We start from the raw sequence: 19,120 nt of genomic DNA on the forward strand, positions 1-19,120 counted from the left end.
ATTTGAGTGACTTTAGGGTTTACAGAGAATGGTCCGAAAAAGAAAAAATATCCAGTGAGCGGCAGTTCTGTGGGCGGAAATGCCTTGTTGATGCCAGAGGTCAGAGGAGAATGGCCCAGACTGGTTCGAGCTGATAGAAAGGCAACAGTGACTCAAATAACCACCCGTTACAACCAAGGTAGGCAGAAGAGCATCTCTGAACGCACAGTACGTCCAACTTTGAGGCAGATGGGCTACAGCAGGAGAAGACCACGCCGGGTGCCACTCCTTTCAGCTAAGAACAGGAAACTGAGGCTACAATTTGCACAAGCTCATCGAAATTGGACAATAGAGGTTTGGAAAAACGTTGCCTGGTCTGATGAGTCTTGATTTCTGCTGCGCCATTCGGATGGTCGGGTCAGAATTTGGCGTCGACAACACGAAAGCATGGATCCATCCTGCTTTGTATCAATGGTTCAGGCTGGTGGTGGTGGTGTAATGGTGTGGGGAATATTTTCTTGGCACTCTTTGGGCACCTTGGTACCAATTGAGCATTGTTGCAACGCCACAGCCTACCTGAGTATTGTTGCTGACCATGTCCATCCCTTTATGACCACAATGTACGCAACTTCTGATGGCTACTTTCAGCAGGATAATGCGCCATGTCATAAAGCTGGAATCATCTCAGACTGGTTTCTTGAACATGACAATGAGTTCATTGTACTCAAATGGCCTCCACAGTCACCAGATCTTAATCCAATAGAGCATCTTTGGGATGTGGTGGAACGGGAGATTCGCATCATGGATGTGCAGCCGTCAAATCTGCGGCAACTGTGTGATGCCATTATGTCAATATGGACCAAACTCTCTGAGGAATGCTTCCAGCACCTTGTTGAATCTACGCCACAAAGAATTGAGGCAGCTCTGAAGGCAAAAGGGGGTCCAACCCGTCACTAGCATGGTGTACCTAATAAAGTGGCCGGTGAGTGTATATTGACTAGGACGTGATTCTACACAATTAAATTTCAAATTTACTGAAATCCAGCCGCAGGTTTAAAAGATAAAGCCATTTGTAGAAAAACTGTTTATCTCAAGAGGTTTGAGGATTTTGGCAGAAGTTGTCCATAACTTTGGAATTCTTTAAAGCTGGTGCCTGGTATTAGATTGAGCTGAATAGGATGTGATTCTATACAATGTAGAATCTGCAAAATGCATAAGTTCAGTCAAATCAAGACGCAAGAATGAAGCATAATGGCATTTGGTCAAAAATTTCATCTCACCAAGTTGAAGAATTTTGGAACAAGTTTAAAAAAAAAAAGAGAATTCTTTAAAACTCTGTTGCTAAAACATGTTGGTTAGGACGTGAATCTACACCACATACATCACATTTACTGAAATCGAGCCGCAGGTTTAATCATAAAGCCAGTTGGACATAAAGTATGTATCTCACAAAGTTGAAGGTTTTTGGCACAAGTGAAAATAACTGGAATTCTTTAAAGTTGGTTTGTTAGGATCAAATGTGTTGAATAGGATGTGATTCTACACAATATAGAATCCAAACAATGTATAGATTCACTCAAATCCTGTCTCAAGAATGAAAGATAAAGCCATTTGGTCAAAAAAAAAATTATCTCACAAAGTTGTAGATTTTTGGAACCAGTTTTAAAAAAACCCGGGAAATCTTTAAAACTGGTTCCTGTTGCTGACATATGCGAGATTGGATGTGACAATATATGTCTAAGGCTAAAGCCTAAGGTAAAGAGAGAGCTATCAAAGGCCATACCGGGACTCGTATGCACGGCGGGACAGTTAATGACAAGAGAAAGAGAAAATTAAATAAAATACACATGGAAAAAGGAAGAGTACTACAGATGCAGTATTTGCGCCGAGAATGCTCATAAAGAAGTACAGAGAAGGCCCGTGGGAGCCCCATTGCCTTTTTGTACACCTTGAAAAGTCGTACGACAGGTTGCCAAGAGAGGAGCTCTGGTATCCTATGAGGAAGTCTGGAGCGGCAGAGAAGTGTGTTACACTGGTGCAGGACATGTATGCTAGCTGGGAGACAGTGGTGCTTGCGGTGTGCTGTAAGACGGTACCAGAGAAGTTCAAGGTGGAAGCGGGACTCCGTCGGGGATAGGCCCTGAGCCCCTTCTTGTTCGCAATGGTGACGGATGAGGGTAGACGTGAATCTCCACGGACCATGACCTTTGCAGATTCCGTTGTGATCTGTAGTGAGTGCAGAAAACAGGTGGAGGTCAAGATAAGATAAGACCTCCGTCACGCCCCGGACACAGAGGTCCCGGTGGAGGCCGATGTTCCTGCTTTACAAAAAACAAGATGGCTGATGCATCTTCCGCATCTGCCCGGTCACGTGGTGCACGGCCCCCCGACAGGACGCCAAAGCATCAAAGTAGACCCAGGACTTCAACAACCAGACTCCTAGGAATATGATGAATGAATGGGGAAAAATGAAAGAGAGCCAAGGGTAGAAGCGCTGATTACTGGCGATCGCAAAAGGAGCAGAAACGAGTGTAAAAAGAAGCGAGGAGGGCATCGAAGAGGAGGAGGAGTTCAAAGGCAGGGGGTCCTGATGACGTACCGTACATGTGGAGTCCTGGAAGTGCCTAGGAGAGCCAGCGGTACGGAGGTCAGCGGCTGGATTATTCAACAGCGAGAGGCACAAACGAGAGAAAAAGAAATTTAGCACACATGGAGAAATACTGAACGGGGATGACGAGAAAGGCGGCGAGACAACGGAAAGTGACCGAACAAGGTAAGGCGGGGAACTATGACTGAGCGCGTGTCGCGCCGGGCTTCACGGTGACTCCGGTGGGACAGACACAAGGGAATGGGCGGCGTGTGTCCGTGTGTGAAATGTTGGCGCTCTTGAGAGACAGCACCTCCTGCTGTTGACAGAGGGAACGAACATGAAAAAGCTTACGGTACCTGGTATTCCCAGGCGGTCTCCCATCCAAGTACTAACCAGGCCCGACGCTGCTTGGCTTCCGAGATCAGACGAGATCGGGCGTGTTCAGGGTGGTATGGCCGTAAACGAGACTAGCCTACGCGGAAGGGCATTTTATAAGCAGCCGTCCTCCGTCTTTTCCACCTCCAGTCATTTTCTCATCTGTCAGGAGCTCCTTCTATTGCGTTTCCATGATTACAGCCAGTGGCACCCAATGTTACTATAACCAAAAATCATCAGACACACTGCACCTTAGGCTGCAGCCTAAGGTAAAGAGGGAGCTAGCAAAGGCCATACCAGGACACAAATGCACGGCGGGACAGTTAATGACAAGAGAAAGAGAAAATTAAATAAAATACACATGGAAAAAGGAAGAGTACTACAGATGCAGTATTTGCGCCGAGAATGCTCATAGAGAAGTACAGAGAAGGCCGGTGGGAGCCGCATTGCCTTTTTGTACACCTTGAAAAGTCATACGACAGGTTGCCAAGAGAGGAGCTCTGGTATCCTATGCAGAGAAGTGTGTTGCACTGGTGCAGGACATGTATGCTAGCTGGGAGACAGTTGTGCGGTGTGCTGTAAGACGGTACCAGAGAAGTTCAAGGTGGAAGCGGGACTCTGTTGGGGATAGGCCCTGAGCCTCTTCTTGTTCGCAACGGTGACGGACGGCCTGACGGATGAGGGTAAACGTGAATCTCCACGGACCGTGACCTTTGCAGATGCCGTTGTGATCTGTAGTGAGAGCAGAAAACAGGTGGAGGTCAAGATAAGATAAGATAAGACCTCCGTCTCGCCCCGGACACGGAGGTCTCGGTGGAGGCTGATGTTCCTGCTTTAAAAAAAAACAACATGGCTGATGCATCTTCCGCATCTGCCCGGTCACGTGGTGCACGGCCCCCCGACAGGACGCCGAAGCATCAAAGTAAACCCAGGACTTCAACAACCAGACTCCTAGGAATATGATGAATGAATGGGGAAAAATGAAAGAGAGCCAAGGGTAGAAGCGCTGATTACTGGCGATCGCAAAAGGAGCAGAAATGAGTGTAAAAAGAAGCGAGGAGGGTATCGAAGAGGAGGAGGAGTTCAAAGGCAGGGGGTCCTGATGACGTACCCAACATGTGGAGTCCTGGAAGTGCCTAGGAGAGCCAACGGTACGGAGGTCAGCGGTTGGATTATTCAACAGCGACAGGTACAAACGAGAGAAAAAGAAATTCAGCACACATGGAGAAATACTGTACGGGGATGACGAGAAAGGCGGCGAGCGAAGGACGGAGGGGGCGAGACAACGGAAAGTGTCCCGAAAGTAAGGCGGGGAACTATGACTGAGCGCGTGTCGCGCCGGGCTTCACGGTGACTCCGGTGGGACAGACACAAGGGAATGGGCGGCGTGTGTCCGTGTGTGAAATATTGGCGCTCTTGAGAGACAGCACCTCCTGCTGTTGACAGAGGGAACGAACATGAAAAAGCTTACGGTACCTGGTATTCCCAGGCGGTCTCCCATCCAAGTACTAACCAAGCCCAACGCTGCTTGGCTTCCGAGATCAGACGAGATCGGGCGTGTTCAGGGTGGTATGGCCGTAAACGAGACGAGCCTACGCGGAAGGGCATTTTATAAGCAGCCGTCCTCCGTCTTTTCCACCTCCAGTCATTTCCACATCTGTCAGGAGCTCCTTCTATTTAGTCTCCATGATTACAGCCAGTGGCGCCCAAGGCTACTCTAACCAAAAATCATCAGACACTCTTTACTTAAGGTAAAGAGGGAGCTAGCAAAGCCCATACCAGGACTCGAATGCACGGCGGGACAGTTAACGACAAGAGAAAGAGAAAAATAAATAAAATACACACGGAAAAAGGAAGAGTACTACAGATGCAGTATTTGCGCCGAGAATGCTCATAGAGAAGTACAGAGAAGGCCCGTGGGAGCCCCATTGCCTTTTTGTACACCTAGAAAAGGCGTACGACAGGTTGCCAAGAGAGGAGCTCTAGCTACCTCATTTGGTGTTTTAAAGTTCTTTTTTCTTGTTCAGTGAGAGAAATCTAATCTCTGCTGGGCTTTAACAAGTGCATCTAAGTCAGGTTGAATTTCTGAAGTGGAGATGTGAAGCACAGCTGACAGATGATCATCAGTGAGAGGATCTATACCTGGATTTTGTAAACTTCATCATTGAAAATGTTTGTTCACAAATGTAGGTAGAGCCAAAGAGAACAAACATCTTCTGAGCATGTCTCCTAATGTTTGGAAAGTTCTCCTCCTTGAGAGAAGAGTAGAAATCCAGCAGAGATCCTGACTTAAAGTGCTCTGCCAGTACTACATTAGACTGCAGGTCAATGAGTTCCAGCTGAAAATCACTGGGTGCATCATCCACACGGAAGGTAAAGGCAGAAGAAACCATGTGCATGTCATTCTCCATTGTTCTAAGATCCTCAAATCACCTTGAAAACACACCATACAATGCTCCTCACATGGATGAGTACCTGCAGAGGTTATCAGCTGATGGTGTGACTTCTGTCAGGGTTTGCATGTGAGTGAGAGTGTCACTCTCCAGTTGTCTTGAAAGAAACTGTATCTTTCTCATGAAAGCCTTCACCGGGCTTTGCATTTCATGCACAAAAAGGCCCTTGCCTTGCAGCTTGGTGTTCAGTTCATTCATCAGTGCAGTCACATCAACAGCAAATGCAAAATCTGCCATCCTGTCCTCATCTGCAAGCTCTGGGATGGCCTTGCCTTTTGTCTCACAAAACTCCTGGATTTCTGCTTTCAGATCCCAGACTCTTTTTAGCACTTTGCCCAGGCTGAGCCATCTCACAGAAGTGTGGTAGCCAATGTCACTGTGCTCACTCTCATGCTCCTCCAGAAGTGTTATAAACTGTCTGTGATTCAGTGCCCGCGCCCCGATGAAGTTAACTATTTTAGTAACAACATCGATAACATGGTTAATTTTTAGCACTGATGTGCACAACACATGTTGGTGTAAAATGCAATGTAAAAATACCAATTTCTGATCAGGGTCAATTTCAGTCACTTTATCCTGCATGCGTTTTAAAAGTCCGACATTTTTCCCTGTAAGATTTGGACAACCGTCCTTGGTGACACCTGCCAGTCTGTCCCATTTCAGTCCCAACGTGTCCATACAAGCATTTACCTCAGTGAAGAGATCGCTCCCTGTCGTCATCCCTTTTAACGACCGCATTGCTGCCAGCTCCTCCGTAATCTTGAAGTCCGGCGCTATCCCACGGACAAATACGAGTAGCTGGGCTGTGTCGCGGACATCACAACTCTCGTCCAAAGCCAAGGAGAAAAAGTCAAAACTTGGCACTTCACGTTGCAGCTGTAGCTCCAGATTCCCCGCAATGTCCTCGATCCTTCTCGTCACGGTTCGCCTGGACAGCGGGACTTGCTCAAATGCCGCTTTTTTTTCAGGGCATATTAGTGCTGCAGAGTCTACCAAGCACTCTTTCACAAACTCCCCCTCTGCGAATGGCTTGCTGTTTTTGGCTATTTTGTGGGATATCACGAAGCTGGTCTTGGTTGCTGCATCCCTGGATGTATGAAGCTTGGTAAAAAAGCCTTGCTGCGTTTGCAGCTTAACTAGCAAAGCTTCCAATGTCCGCGTTCTTTCATCATCAGTCAGGTTTTTATATTTCTCTGCATGTTTCGTCTGGTAATGCCGACTCAAATTGTAGTCCTTAAACACGGCGATCTGCTCCCCGCAAACTAAACACACAGCTTTACCTCCAACTTCAGTAAATAAATACTTAGCTGTCCAATTTTTGTTGAAAATCCTACATTCGGCATCTACCTTTCTTTTTTTAGCCTGAGCGGACATTTTTGAGGGTGAAAGTTGTCTTGTGATTCAATCGCGCGCATGTCTTGATATACGCATTACGTCATTATGTGCGTGAATTAAAAAAAAAACAACTTCAGAATAAAAGCAGTGCAGCTTTAGCCCATGAATGAGGTGAAATTAGAAAGTATGTTTATTTTGTAATTTCCAATTAACCTTACAATGGCGGTCAGAGTCAACCAAAGGTATGTGGCCCGGGCCATACATTGCCCAGGTCTGTCATACAGGCCCGTCAGTGCCATCCCGCAGGCCGGATGTGGCCCGTGGGCCGTACAATGCCCAGGTCTGTTATACAAGGTATGCTCAGGCATTTCCTACAAAGGACCAAAAGTCAGTTACAGTTGCCAAAGTATTGTGGGAAAGTACTTTGTTCATTATGGACTACCCGCTAGAATACATTCAGACCAAGGTAGAGATTTTGAAAGCCGCCTTATAAAAGAACTCTTATCCATGCTTGGAGTAAGAAAGTCGTGCACCTCACCTTATCATCCGCAAGGTGATGCTCAACCAGAACATTTCAACAGAACACTTCTCTCAATGCTTGGAACGCTTGAAAATGTGCAGAAACAAAACTGGAGTCAACATATCAGTCAGTTAGTACATGCGTATAACTGCACTAAAAATTAGTCCACTGGATATTCCCCATACTACTTAATGTTCGGGCGCAATGCCAGATTGCCTGTTGACCTCTGTTTTGGTACAGCTCTCGACGGTAATTCAGAGACGTCTCACCTACAGTATGTGGACAAAATGAGAAAAGAACTCCAAAAAGCTTACCATTTAGCTGCAGAGTGTGCAACCAAGAGCCATCTGAGAAACAAAACCTGTTATGATCAATGAGTAAGAGACCAACCTCTACAAGAAGAGTCCTCATAAGAAATGTTGGCCTAACTGGGAAACAAACTACAAGATAGATGGAAATCCACACCCTATATTGTGATTAAAAAGTTTTCCAACTTACCTGTATACAGAGTCAAACCCGAACAAGGAACTGGAAGTGTCAAAACTCTACACAGAGACCACCTTCTACAAATTGGTTATCTTGTCAGGATTCCAGATAATTCTGAACAAACTAAAAGAGTCAGAACACCAGTTACCAGGAGACAACATACTCTTAAGACATCAAACACATCACCAAAATGATCAGACATCTGACATCTCTTTAAACTCTGAATCTGAGTATGAGTGTGTCTACGAGTGCCCAACCTATGATAAGGTCAGGAAACCACTGTCCATACCAGACCGAACCACCCCAGAGCATACTCCCTTTGAAAATTTCCCCTCATCTGAGAGTGAACCGGAGGTGGAGAAAGTACATTCTGTCAGTTCACAGGAAGAGGAATATCCGTCCTCCAACGAGGACGCAGATACTAATGATACAGCTGAAGACACTGATGTGGAGTTGAGAACTCAAACCAGCCCTAGAAGCAGAAAGTCAACGCGTGAAGTAAAACCAGTGATCCGCTTGACCTATGATAAACCTGGAACTCAAGCTGGGGAACCTGTGACTATTGTGCACCAGAGCATGGTCATTCACTTGAATCTCAGTGCCAGAGGAAACCCTGATCTTGTGAAACATCCTAAAACATGCCCCTACAGATCTAAGTCTAAACAGTACAGTTAGATGAGGACATCTATACCTTTTAGAAGGGGGAGGATGTAGCCCGTCTAAAATGTCATTACAGACCATACAGGCTAAAATGTAAAGATGTTTTAACATTTAAGTAAAATTAAATAAGACTGAAATGGCTGTAAAACATTTAATATTTCATGTTTAAAATGTGTTCATAAATGGTTAAAAACAAGGTTTAATCTTATCTAAGGTTTTTGTCATTTATTTGGGAATCGTGCTTTTAATCGCCGCAAGCTTGTGTGAAACGTACAGCTCAACATGTGCTTTTGTTTGCATCCGAACTTGTTAAGTGTCAATATGGTATTTTCTTTAATTGTATTGGTTGATGTACACTTAGTGTCCAATCCCATGCGTGAGGGCGGGATGTGAATGAGGAAGGCAATAGAACATCTAGGCGCGAGGCATTCGACTGCTGCGTTTGCCGAGGGAAGTTTGTGAAGCTAAGCTGAAAGGAGAATGGTCATAAAACATTGTGGATGCAGAGTCTACGTTGCTGTTTTCGACTATTTAACCCTGTGATGAGTGAGTACTCGATGTATATGATTTTTATGCTTAGACGATATGTTTAAGTGCACATATGCGATGCTAATCGAGCGTTAGCATTGTTAGCATTTTACCGCGAGTTAATTTCATACTCTGTATGTAAAGTATATGAGCTTGGAATTGGAGACCTTTGATGCTCAGTGGACCGAGAGGAATTCTCTGGACGTTTCTGCTGAGGCTTAACCGATGAGTTTCACCGAGTGCACTTCGTGATGCCAAGTCATTGCTAACCCGTTTGCCGAGAGGGAATCGCATGGTGATGGACAACATTTGACTATCCATTGCTTCAACACCAAAAGGATTAGTGAGTACATCAAAGCACATGCATTTTATTTTGGGGCTTGTGAACAAGTGAAACGGACATTTTCTGTTTTTCTGGTCCAACGATCCCGAGCATCGAATCAGGCCTGCCACGATTGAACTTTCTGAGAAAAACAAAAAGGACTTTAAGGTTATGGTTTTTGAACTGGACTGAACTTGAAGGGATGTACATGGTTTTTGAATATGTTTATGTAGTTGCAAAGCGACAAAATCTCAAATGAACGCACTACCAATTTTATTTCATTTTTCTTTCTTTTAATTTTGTGAAACTAAACTTTAAATTTGTACTTAAAGAGATCTGTGTTTGTCTTAATTCATATTTTATCCTTAGGAGATGGAGGCACCGCTATAATCAAAAAGCATAAATAAGTTTAAGTTATCAAAAAATTAGGTATTATTGTTTCTCCTGTTTACCATTGAAAATTTCATCGAAGTAACGTTCCCAGGGCCCAAACCATTGTACTATCACTGCAATAACTAAGAGGTTGGGTGCTACACTGCTCTAACCAAAGATCATCAGACACTCTTTACCTTAGGCTACAGCCTAAGGCTAAAGCCTAAGGTAAAGAGGGAGCTATCAAAGGCCATACCAGGACTCGTATGCACGGCGGGACAGTAAATGACAAGAGAAAGAGAAAATTTAATAAAATACACATGGAAAAAGGAAGAGTACTACAGATGCAGTATTTGCGCCGAGAATGCTCATAGAGAAGTACAGAGAAGGCCGGTGGGAGCCGCATTACCTTTTTGTACACCTTGAAAGTCATACGACAGGTTGCCAAGAGAGGAGCTCTGGTATCCTATGAGGAAGTCTGGAGCGGCAGAGAAGTGTGTTGCACTGGTGCAGGACATGTATGCTAGCTGGGAGACAGTGGTGCGGTGTGCTGTAAGACGGGACCAGAGAAGTTCAAGGTGGAAGCGGGATTCTGTTGGGGATAGGCCCTGAGCCCCTTCTTGTTCGCAACGGTGACGGATGAGGGTAGACGTGAATCTCCACGGACCGTGACCTTTGCAGATGCTGTTGTGATCTGCAGTGAGAGCAAAACACAGGTGGAGGTCAAGATAAGATAAGATAAGACCTCCGTCTCGCCCCGGAGACGGAGGTCCCCGTGGAGGCCGATGTTCCTGCTTTACAAAAAAAAAAACATGGCTGATGCATCTTCCGCATCTGCCCGGTCACGTGGTGCACGGCCCCCCGACAGGACGCCAAAGCATCAAAGTAAACCCAGGACTTCAACAACCAGACTCCTAGGAATATGATGAATGAATGGGGAAAAATGAAAGAGAGCCAAGGGTAGAAGCGCTGATTACTGGCGATCGCAAAAGGAGCAGAGACAAGTGTAAAAAGAAGCGAGGAGGGCATTGAAGAGGATGAGGAGTTCAAAGGCAGTAGGTCCTGATGACGTACATTTGGAGGCCTGGAAGTGCCTAGGAGAGCCAGCGGTACGGAGGTCAGCGGCTGGATTATTCAACAGCGAGAGGCACAAACGAGAGAAAAAGAAATTCAGCACACATGGAGAAATACTGTACGGGGATGACGAGAAAGGCGGCGAGCGACGGACGGAGGCAGGCGGCGAGACAACGGAAAGTGACCGAAGAAGGTAAGGCGGGGAACTATGACTGAGCGCGTGTCGCACCGGGCTTCACGGTGACTCCGGTGGGACAGACACAAGGGAATGAGCGGCGTGTGTCCGCGGGTGAAATGTTGGCGCTCTTGAGAGACAGCACCTCCTGCTGTTGACAGAGGGGACGAACATAAAAAAGGCTTACGGCACCTGGTATTCCCAGGCGGTCTCCCATCCAAGTACTAACCAGGCCCGACCCTGCTTGGCTTCCGAGATCAGACGAGATCGGGCGTGTTCTGGGTGGTATGGCCGTAAACCAGACTAGTCTACGCGGAAGGACATTTCATAAGCAGCCGTCCTCCGTCTTTTCCACCTCCAGTCATTTCCACATCTGTCAGGAGCTCCTTCTATTGCGTTTCCATGATTACAGCCAGTGGCGCCCAAGGTTACTATAACCAAAAAATATCAGAAACTCTTTACCTAAGGTAAAGAGGGAGCTAGCAAAGGCCATACCAGGACTCGAATGCACGGCGGGACAGTTAATGACAAGAGAAAGAGAAAAATAAATAAAATACACATAGAAAAAAAGGACGAGTACCACAGATGCAGTATTTGCGCCCAGAATGCTCATAGACAAGTACAGAGGGGGCCGGCGGGAGCCGCATTGCCTTTTTGTACACCTAGAAAAGGCCTACGACAGGTTGCCAAGAGAGGAGCTCTGGTATCCTATGAGGAAGTCTGGAGCGGCAGAGAAGTGTGTTACACTGGTGCAGGACATGTATGCTAGCTGGGAGACAGTGGTGCGTGCGGTGTGCTGTAAGACGGTACCAGAGAAGTTCAAGGTGGAAGCGGGACTCCGTCGGGGATAGGCCCTGAGCCCCTTCTTGTTCGCAATGGTGACGCACGGGCGGGCTGACCGATGAGGGTAGACATGAATCTCCACGGACCGTGACCTTCGCAGATGCCGTTGTGATCTGTAGTGAGAGCAGAAAACAGGTGGAGGTCGAGATAAGATAAGATAAGATAAGATAAGATAAGATAAGATAAGATAAGAACAACTTTATTAATCCCGAAGGAAACTGTTGTGCCAGAGTTCCAGAAAATATAACAGTAATAAATAATAAAAGGCAGAATTAGAAATCAAAATAAACTATGAACTGTAAAGTGTCTCGGTGAAACTATAGAGAGGTGGGGGTATGCTCTGGAAAGGAGAGGAACGAAAGTTAGTCGCAGCAAGACAGCATACATGTGTGGGGATGAGAGGAACTCGGGTGGAACGGTGAGGCTACAGGGAGTGGAGATCAAGAAGCAGGAGCATTTCAGGGACTTGGACACTCTGGATTGTTTTCTGGCCCGATCGTGAATCCACGCTTTCGCGGTGCGCCTGCCATGTGCAACGACAACTCCCTGGTTGGGTCACAGCCCGGCCAGGGAGGGTGGGCGCGCGCGACCATAAACAGTGAACCCGGCCTCCAGCGACACAGACTTGCTCTTGAACAGCACGACAGGGGAGAGCGCGGACGCAGTCCCCCACTACCAGAAATTATGCATCCGAGATTCCCACATTTGGGGAATTCGCAGGGGTCAGCACGACCGCAGTGCAATGGCTGAGCCTCGCCCTGGGTGAACCACCTTCTTGATCATGGTATCTCCCCTGCCAGGTAAGTATGAGTCGCACACGTCCCGCGCACGGACCGCTTTCACACGCACGCCGTTCTCAGTCGGGGGGGAACCCACGCGGACTCTTCCGGGAGCTCACACGCGATCCCTCTCGCGCGCGCACACACACACACACACACACACACACACACACACGCACACGCGCACACACGCACACTCACACACACACACTCCGTCAAAAAACCGTCAACTCTGAGTTCTGACGGGCCGGGACGCCGAAAACGACACGGACGCTTCAATTTTCACGAAGAAGTCAGAGGACAACCGGAACACGTTCCGTCCGTCCTCCTGATGCCGCGAGGGGTTTCTGCCGCTCTACGGCCGGGAGAACTTCCCCCTGAGCCCAGTCTGACACAGTCTATCGGGGGCAATCCATCCGTTTCAAATGCGATCCATTTAGGCTCAGTTCTGGTCCATAGTGGGATTTTATCGGGCTGCACGGGGCGAATGGTAGGGACAGGGTTTCAGGCAGACACGCTCGTGTGTCGCTATCTACCGCTCCCTACCGGCAGAAACAACAGGGACAGTGTCGCTGGTCACGCAGGGCACAGACAAGATCTAGATCCCGTGTGTGTCAGTTACGTATGACGTTGTTGGAGGCCACGGCAACCTTGACATCGGTCACAAAAGCGGGGGGTGCATCGTTCCCAGAGATACTGCAATACCGGAGCAAGCCCCTATTCCACCTCCCTGTTCCAAAAATCAATTTAATATTTGGTCCCCGGATAGGGAACGTATCAGATATTAAACTGATAAGAACAGATATTACACTTGATCTTAGCCAAAAGGCCGAGAAGCGAGAGCCCCGCGTCCTCGCTCGACGCCAGCGGATTCCCCGCACCGTCAGCTTCACTCACGACTTCATACAAGAAACAACATGGCTGAAGCATCTTCCGCATTTGCCCGGTCACGTGGTGCACGCCCCCCCGACAGGACGCCGAAGCATCAAAGTAAACCCAGGACTTCAACAACCAGACTCTTGGAATCGTGTCCCCTTCAAATCCACCTGGAATGTTGCAAAAAGTCGCCCGTGAGGAGAAAAGACACAGGTGGAAACGGGACGTTTGCACCGCTCACGATACACTGGGCTGCAAACGGGCGCCATCTTGTGAACCCGTCTGGTTACCGCATCGTTGCGACCAGCTCTCACAGAGACTCGTTGCTCATCGCCGGGAAACACAATTCAAAAAACGTCACGAACACAAGACAACAGTAAAATGGATTTAAATCCACATTTACATTTAATTACATTCATGTTTTCGTCACTACCAGCAGAACAAATTTTAAACACGACGGTAAATCATCTCGTCCCGTGGCGAACACCCACTGGACCCCGGCACCCCAAACAGCCTTCATCGGCCTTGAACGCTAACCCCGCCCCGCACCGGCTAATACCGGCTGTTACGACGACTGCTGGTCCGGACGGAGCCGATCGCGCTCGGCTAGACCACCGCTTTATCGATGTCGTTTGAGTCGCCAACACTCAATTACCGACGCGCTCCGAGGCAAGATGGCGGAAGGCCGCGAGCTAGTCTGTTTGGCTAGCGGAGCGGCTTAGTTAGCCTTACCCCAGCTCACGAAATCTGTGACGTTGTCGAGATTTCTCGGCCGAAAGGCCCTCAATTACCGTCAAAAATCACCAGGAGTTGCTTCGCGGATGTTATAAACACGGTCAATTCGGTTGTAGGTCGAGAAATCGTCACTACTCTCTGTAAAAGTGAACTTACGTCGCGGGGCTGGACAGCGCTCTTGACCGGGAACAAATCGCGGAACCCTGGAGCCTTCAGGGACCGACAGCTCCCTTCTTCACTTCCGTTAACGGGGTATGTTCGGAAAACGTCCATAAACTCTTCGGTTCAATTCTACTTCGAACTATATAAATTAATTCTACTTCAAACAATACGAATTAATTCTAACCATATGCATTAACTGTACTTTAAATTATGAATTAAGAAAAGAGATGTGGGACCTGTGGAATCCCCTCCGTCGACACTTTCATCCCGAGTCCCGCTTCTCTGAACTCTTATACTGGCATTCTGTGGCTTAACTGATGCCAGACCACCATCGATGACATGCAGAGGTTTTTAAATGCACTGAATGGAGAGAAGTTCTGACACACTGTTGATGAATCAGGTCCAAGTCCAGTCACCCAGCAGCCCAGGAGTCTCTTTCTGTGCGCCGGTCTGCTCCAAGACCTCCAACATCATCCCCGTCTGCAGGAAAACAAGGAACCACAGGACCCTGGGTACAGATCTTCAATCCTGGCTCTGTAGGAGTGACTGACGTCCTCTAAGCACCTTGTTGTTCTGTCTTACCTGAGATCCAACACCGACCCGCCCTGGCCCCCCTGCTGTTCACCTAGAGTGAGCAGGACCAGAGGAGATGCCGTGATAATGAGCACTGTTGAGCAACTTGAAAGTCCTAGAAAGTGACATCTGGACATCTGGAGCTCATCTGAATATAAACCACAGCGGGTAAAAACACAAACACATAAGCTGCTCTTGTCTGTGAACTGCAGGTGTTCACATTGTAATGAGGTATTTACCCATTAACCTTTTTTTTTTTTTACTTTTAATTAAATACATACTGGTAACATTTGCAAATATGTCCTGGAAAAGCAATGCCTGTAACACGGCTGATGGAAAATGTTCATAATGAATAAAACAAGGAAAACTTCATCCATTTTTTATCCCCACTTTGTCCCAATCCGAGTCATTTTTGTCTTTGCACATTTGACCCTCTGTTGCTATTTAACTATGAGAGACAGTGCTGGGGTTAAAGATCTTTAATAAATGAACTGGTAAATTCTTCAGTAAAATACCAACAAACAAGATATCACAGAGCTCCCACAGACCTGTAACTTCTTTTTTAAGATGCCCCTCTGTTCACACCTTACCTGTATTAATGGCACCTGTTTGAACTGGTTACCAGGATAGAAGACACCTGTCCACAACCTCAAACCGTCACACTCCAAACTCAATCAGGCCAAGACCAAAGAGCTGTCTAAGGACACCATAAACAAAAATGTAAACCGGCTCCAGGCTGGGAAGACTGAATCTGGACTAGGAAAGCAGCTTGGTGTGAAGACATCAACTGCGGGAGCAATTATTAGAAAATGGAAGACGTGCAAGACCACTGATAATCTCCCTCCATCTTGGGCTCCAAACAAGAGCTCAACCCGAGGGCTCAAAATGATGAGACGCCCACAGGGGGACCTAGAGAATGAGCTGCAGAGAGCTGGGACCAAAGTAATAAAGGCTACTATCAGTAACACACTACGCCGCCAGGTACTCAAACCCTGAAGTGCCAGATGTGTCCCTCTACTGAGATAGTATGTGTCCCATCGCGTCATCTAAATTTACTGGAGGGCATTTGGATGATCCAAAAGAGGACTATGAATGTCCTATGGTCAGATGAAACCAAAATACAACTTTTTAGTAAAAGCTAGGTGTGTCGTAGCTGGGGGAAGGAATGCTGAATCGCATTCAAAATAACACCATTGCCAGTGTGAAGCATTGCTTTGGGGCTGTTTTTCTACAAAGGGACCAAACGACTGATCAGAAAGGCTGAAAGAAAAGAATTAATGTGGCCATGGATTGTGAGATTTGGAGTGAAAATCTCCTTCCATTTGCAGGAGCATTGAAGATGAAACGTGGCTGGTTTCAGCATGACAATGATCCCAAACACACCGCCCGGGCAATGAAGGAGTGGCTTTGTAGGCAGGATCTACAAGAGGTAAGAGGTCTGCATGGAGGAATGGGCCAAACTACCAGCAACAGTGTGTAAAAACCCTGTGAATACATCAAGGGTAGGCAAACCCTTCAGCCGAAGGGGATATTCAAGTCTTTGTACTTTTTAAGACCTTAAAACACTTTATAGCCTTGCCTTTGACACTTTATGGTTTTATTTGTATTTCTTATTCTCCCTCCTTCCGACTATTATTTATTATTGTTATGTTTTACTTGAAACTCTGGCACAACAAGTTCCTTTGGGATAAATAAAGTTGTTCTTATTCTTATTCTTAAACAGGCCACATCTGGCCAATCAAAGATTGGTACAGAATTCATGCTTGATATGTATGATTGGATCAACGAATGTGGGAGCTCAAACTGTAGATTATCAATTTTTGGAGCTACTTCAGAACTCTTGAGAATTTATCCTGAACTGAATGACACGGATTGGCTTTGTTATTTAACATTTACTGTGGACCTACTGACACACATGAATGAGCTGGACGTGAAGATCCAACCGAAAAAAACGTTTGTGAATGAAATGCAAGCAAAGGTCAGAGCCTTCAAAACCAAGTTGGTTTTATTTTCAAAGCAAATATCAAAAGAGTCTGATATGTACTGTTCACAAATACATTTTTTGTTTTACATGTATCATATTGTCAAATTTTAAAAGTCAATCCGGCCCCTGAGCCAAAAAGTTTCCCCGCCCCTAGAATACCTTATGAAGACTTTTCAGAAAACCTTTGACCTGTCATTGCCAGCAAAAGGTATATAAGAAAGTATTGCAATGAATGTTTGTTCCTGACCAACTACTTATTCTCCATCATTATGTCCAAATAAGTTTGTTAAAAATCAGACAATGATATTTTCTGTCTCTCATAGTTGAAGTATACCAATGATGAAAATGAAAGACCTCTATCATGTTTTTAAGTGGGAGAACTTGCACAATTGTTGGCTGACTAAATACTGTTTTGCCCCACTTTATCTGGATACTGGGCACTGACACCTATTCAAATCAACATTTTAAAATGAGCTGATTTAGACTGTAATGATCATTTTGAGCTTATTTTAATCAAATTGTCAAATATTCAAATACAACATTCAAGTTTTTAGTTTCACCTATGAACAGGGTGATGGCAATCAGCACCAACAACACACTGAAGTCTCACAGCACCTTGACTGGACTGAAAATCAATGTCAAAATGAAGCTATGACAAACAGTGCACCTCTGCGTGAATTCTGTCCTCTTTAAACATATCTTGAACCCCCGGTGCATGTCTTCGCGATAACAAGTCATAACTTCTCACTCCAAACTCACCTGAAACACAATAACAAATAAAATCTTCAAAGGGTACAGAAGAGACCTGCATGTTTTATTCCTCAACCAAGCCAAGGCGTCTTAATCCATCCCCACATCTGTCATCTGGGAGGCCTTCAACCTCTTCCAAGTGCATGAAACCCCCCACAAACCTGGTCAGAAGCTTCCTCCAGCATTTCTTATTCTGTAAAACAACCACAGAGTACAAAACATGGTGATCATTGGAAGTGGGCTTCAGGGCAGGCTGCGTCACATCCCCTCCAGCCTTTACCATGGCAATGGAGATGATCATCGGTGCATCTCGGTGGAACGACGGAGGGGAGCTACTGCAGGCTTGACAGCGGCTGCCTCCAAATGATTATTGGAAAAGCCCCCCAGTACAACAGTCAAAGAACATGAAATGACCACCTAGATCCCCACCATCACCTCTACCAAATGCCAGCTGGAGAAGCTTCACTCCAACACTACCTGGGGAAGAAGAAGTTGGAAGCCAACAAGTAAGGGAGCATTTCCATCGTGAAAGGAAAGCTTACTGGCCACGGTTCCACCTCGTCGAAACAGCCATTCCTTTGATATCAGAGCTGCAGGTCCAGCCTTGGATGGTGGAAGCCTCAGATGCAGAACAGACCAACGCTGCATTGAATCCCTTCAGTGGGTTGTAGGACAGGATACAGATTGGATTGGATTGGAAAAGCAGGATTTCCCTTGAAAGGTTGTAAACATCAGACTTTTCTACTCATCCTGAAATTTATTACAAAACACACAAGAGATGTGTTTCAGTATTACACATTTACAATACGCAATTAAAAATGTGTCTGTAGATCTTTGTGCAAGTTGCTACAAATCAGCCTTGCTTGTTCAGAGATGATTAAAAAATCCTTTTCACAGAAAGGTGGATTTAGAACTCAGTAAAATTAAAAAAAACATTGTAACAGTTTTACCAGAGATTTTCAATAATAATGTTTTCGTTTCCCATATGAACAAGCAGATGAAAATGTGTTTAAACAACAGACGAGAGTGCCACATGACCACAAGCATGTAATTGATTCCTAAGTACAAATACAACCACTAATACAAAAGTTTTTGAGTCATGCATTGCTCCATTCAGAAGCTGATCCAGGGTCAGCCATCGCAGCCATTCAACGACAAGAAAAACGTCAACTCTGAGTTCCGATAGGCTGGAATGACCGAAACGACACAGACACTTCAATTTTCATGAAGAAGTCAGAACACAGAACACATTCCGTCCATCCTCCTGATGCCACAATTGGTTTCTATTGTTTTACAAACGGGAGAACTTTGCCACGATCCCGGTCTGACAGTCTTTAAACGCGACCAGTGTGGTGGACGGATCGGGGCTGTCGTCTTTTGTCGTCAAACACAATCCATTTGCGCTAAGATCGGATTCCTTGGTGGGAATTTATTTCGGTACACGGAAGCAAGGCGTAGAGACAGATTGTCCAGTTAACAAACTTATGTCACACGTCACCCACAACCCTCCTGCCTCTTTGCATTATCATCTACCAACATAATACAGTAG

General features: G+C 46.1%; 4 non-coding genes and 1 pseudogene across 4 annotated transcripts; all 5 read right to left on the reverse strand.

Annotated features, from left to right (window-relative positions):
• Positions 1-2,913: 2,913 nt before the first annotated feature.
• LOC147219869 (5S ribosomal RNA) lies at positions 2,914-3,032 on the reverse strand. The gene has a single exon (XR_015108568.1). It is a non-coding gene; the product is annotated as a 5S ribosomal RNA (ribosomal RNA).
• A 1,376-nt stretch (positions 3,033-4,408) lies between these two features.
• LOC147219870 (5S ribosomal RNA) lies at positions 4,409-4,527 on the reverse strand. The gene has a single exon (XR_015108610.1). It is a non-coding gene; the product is annotated as a 5S ribosomal RNA (ribosomal RNA).
• A 6,522-nt stretch (positions 4,528-11,049) lies between these two features.
• LOC147219871 (5S ribosomal RNA) lies at positions 11,050-11,168 on the reverse strand. Its single transcript, XR_015108477.1, has one exon. It is a non-coding gene; the product is annotated as a 5S ribosomal RNA (ribosomal RNA).
• A 1,188-nt stretch (positions 11,169-12,356) lies between these two features.
• Positions 12,357-12,520, reverse strand: LOC147219872 (U1 spliceosomal RNA). Its single transcript, XR_015108236.1, has one exon. It is a non-coding gene; the product is annotated as a U1 spliceosomal RNA (small nuclear RNA).
• Positions 12,521-13,162: 642 nt separating this feature from the next.
• Positions 13,163-13,332, reverse strand: LOC147219873 (U2 spliceosomal RNA; annotated as a pseudogene).
• Between the last annotated feature and the right edge of the window lie 5,788 nt (positions 13,333-19,120).

The sequence above is a fragment of the Fistularia commersonii genome, chromosome 24 (genome assembly GCF_037954325.1).
Source record: "Fistularia commersonii isolate RoL2024-O1a breed Wild chromosome 24, RoL_Fcom_v1.0, whole genome shotgun sequence".
NCBI classification, from domain to species: Eukaryota; Metazoa; Chordata; class Actinopteri; order Syngnathiformes; family Fistulariidae; genus Fistularia; species Fistularia commersonii.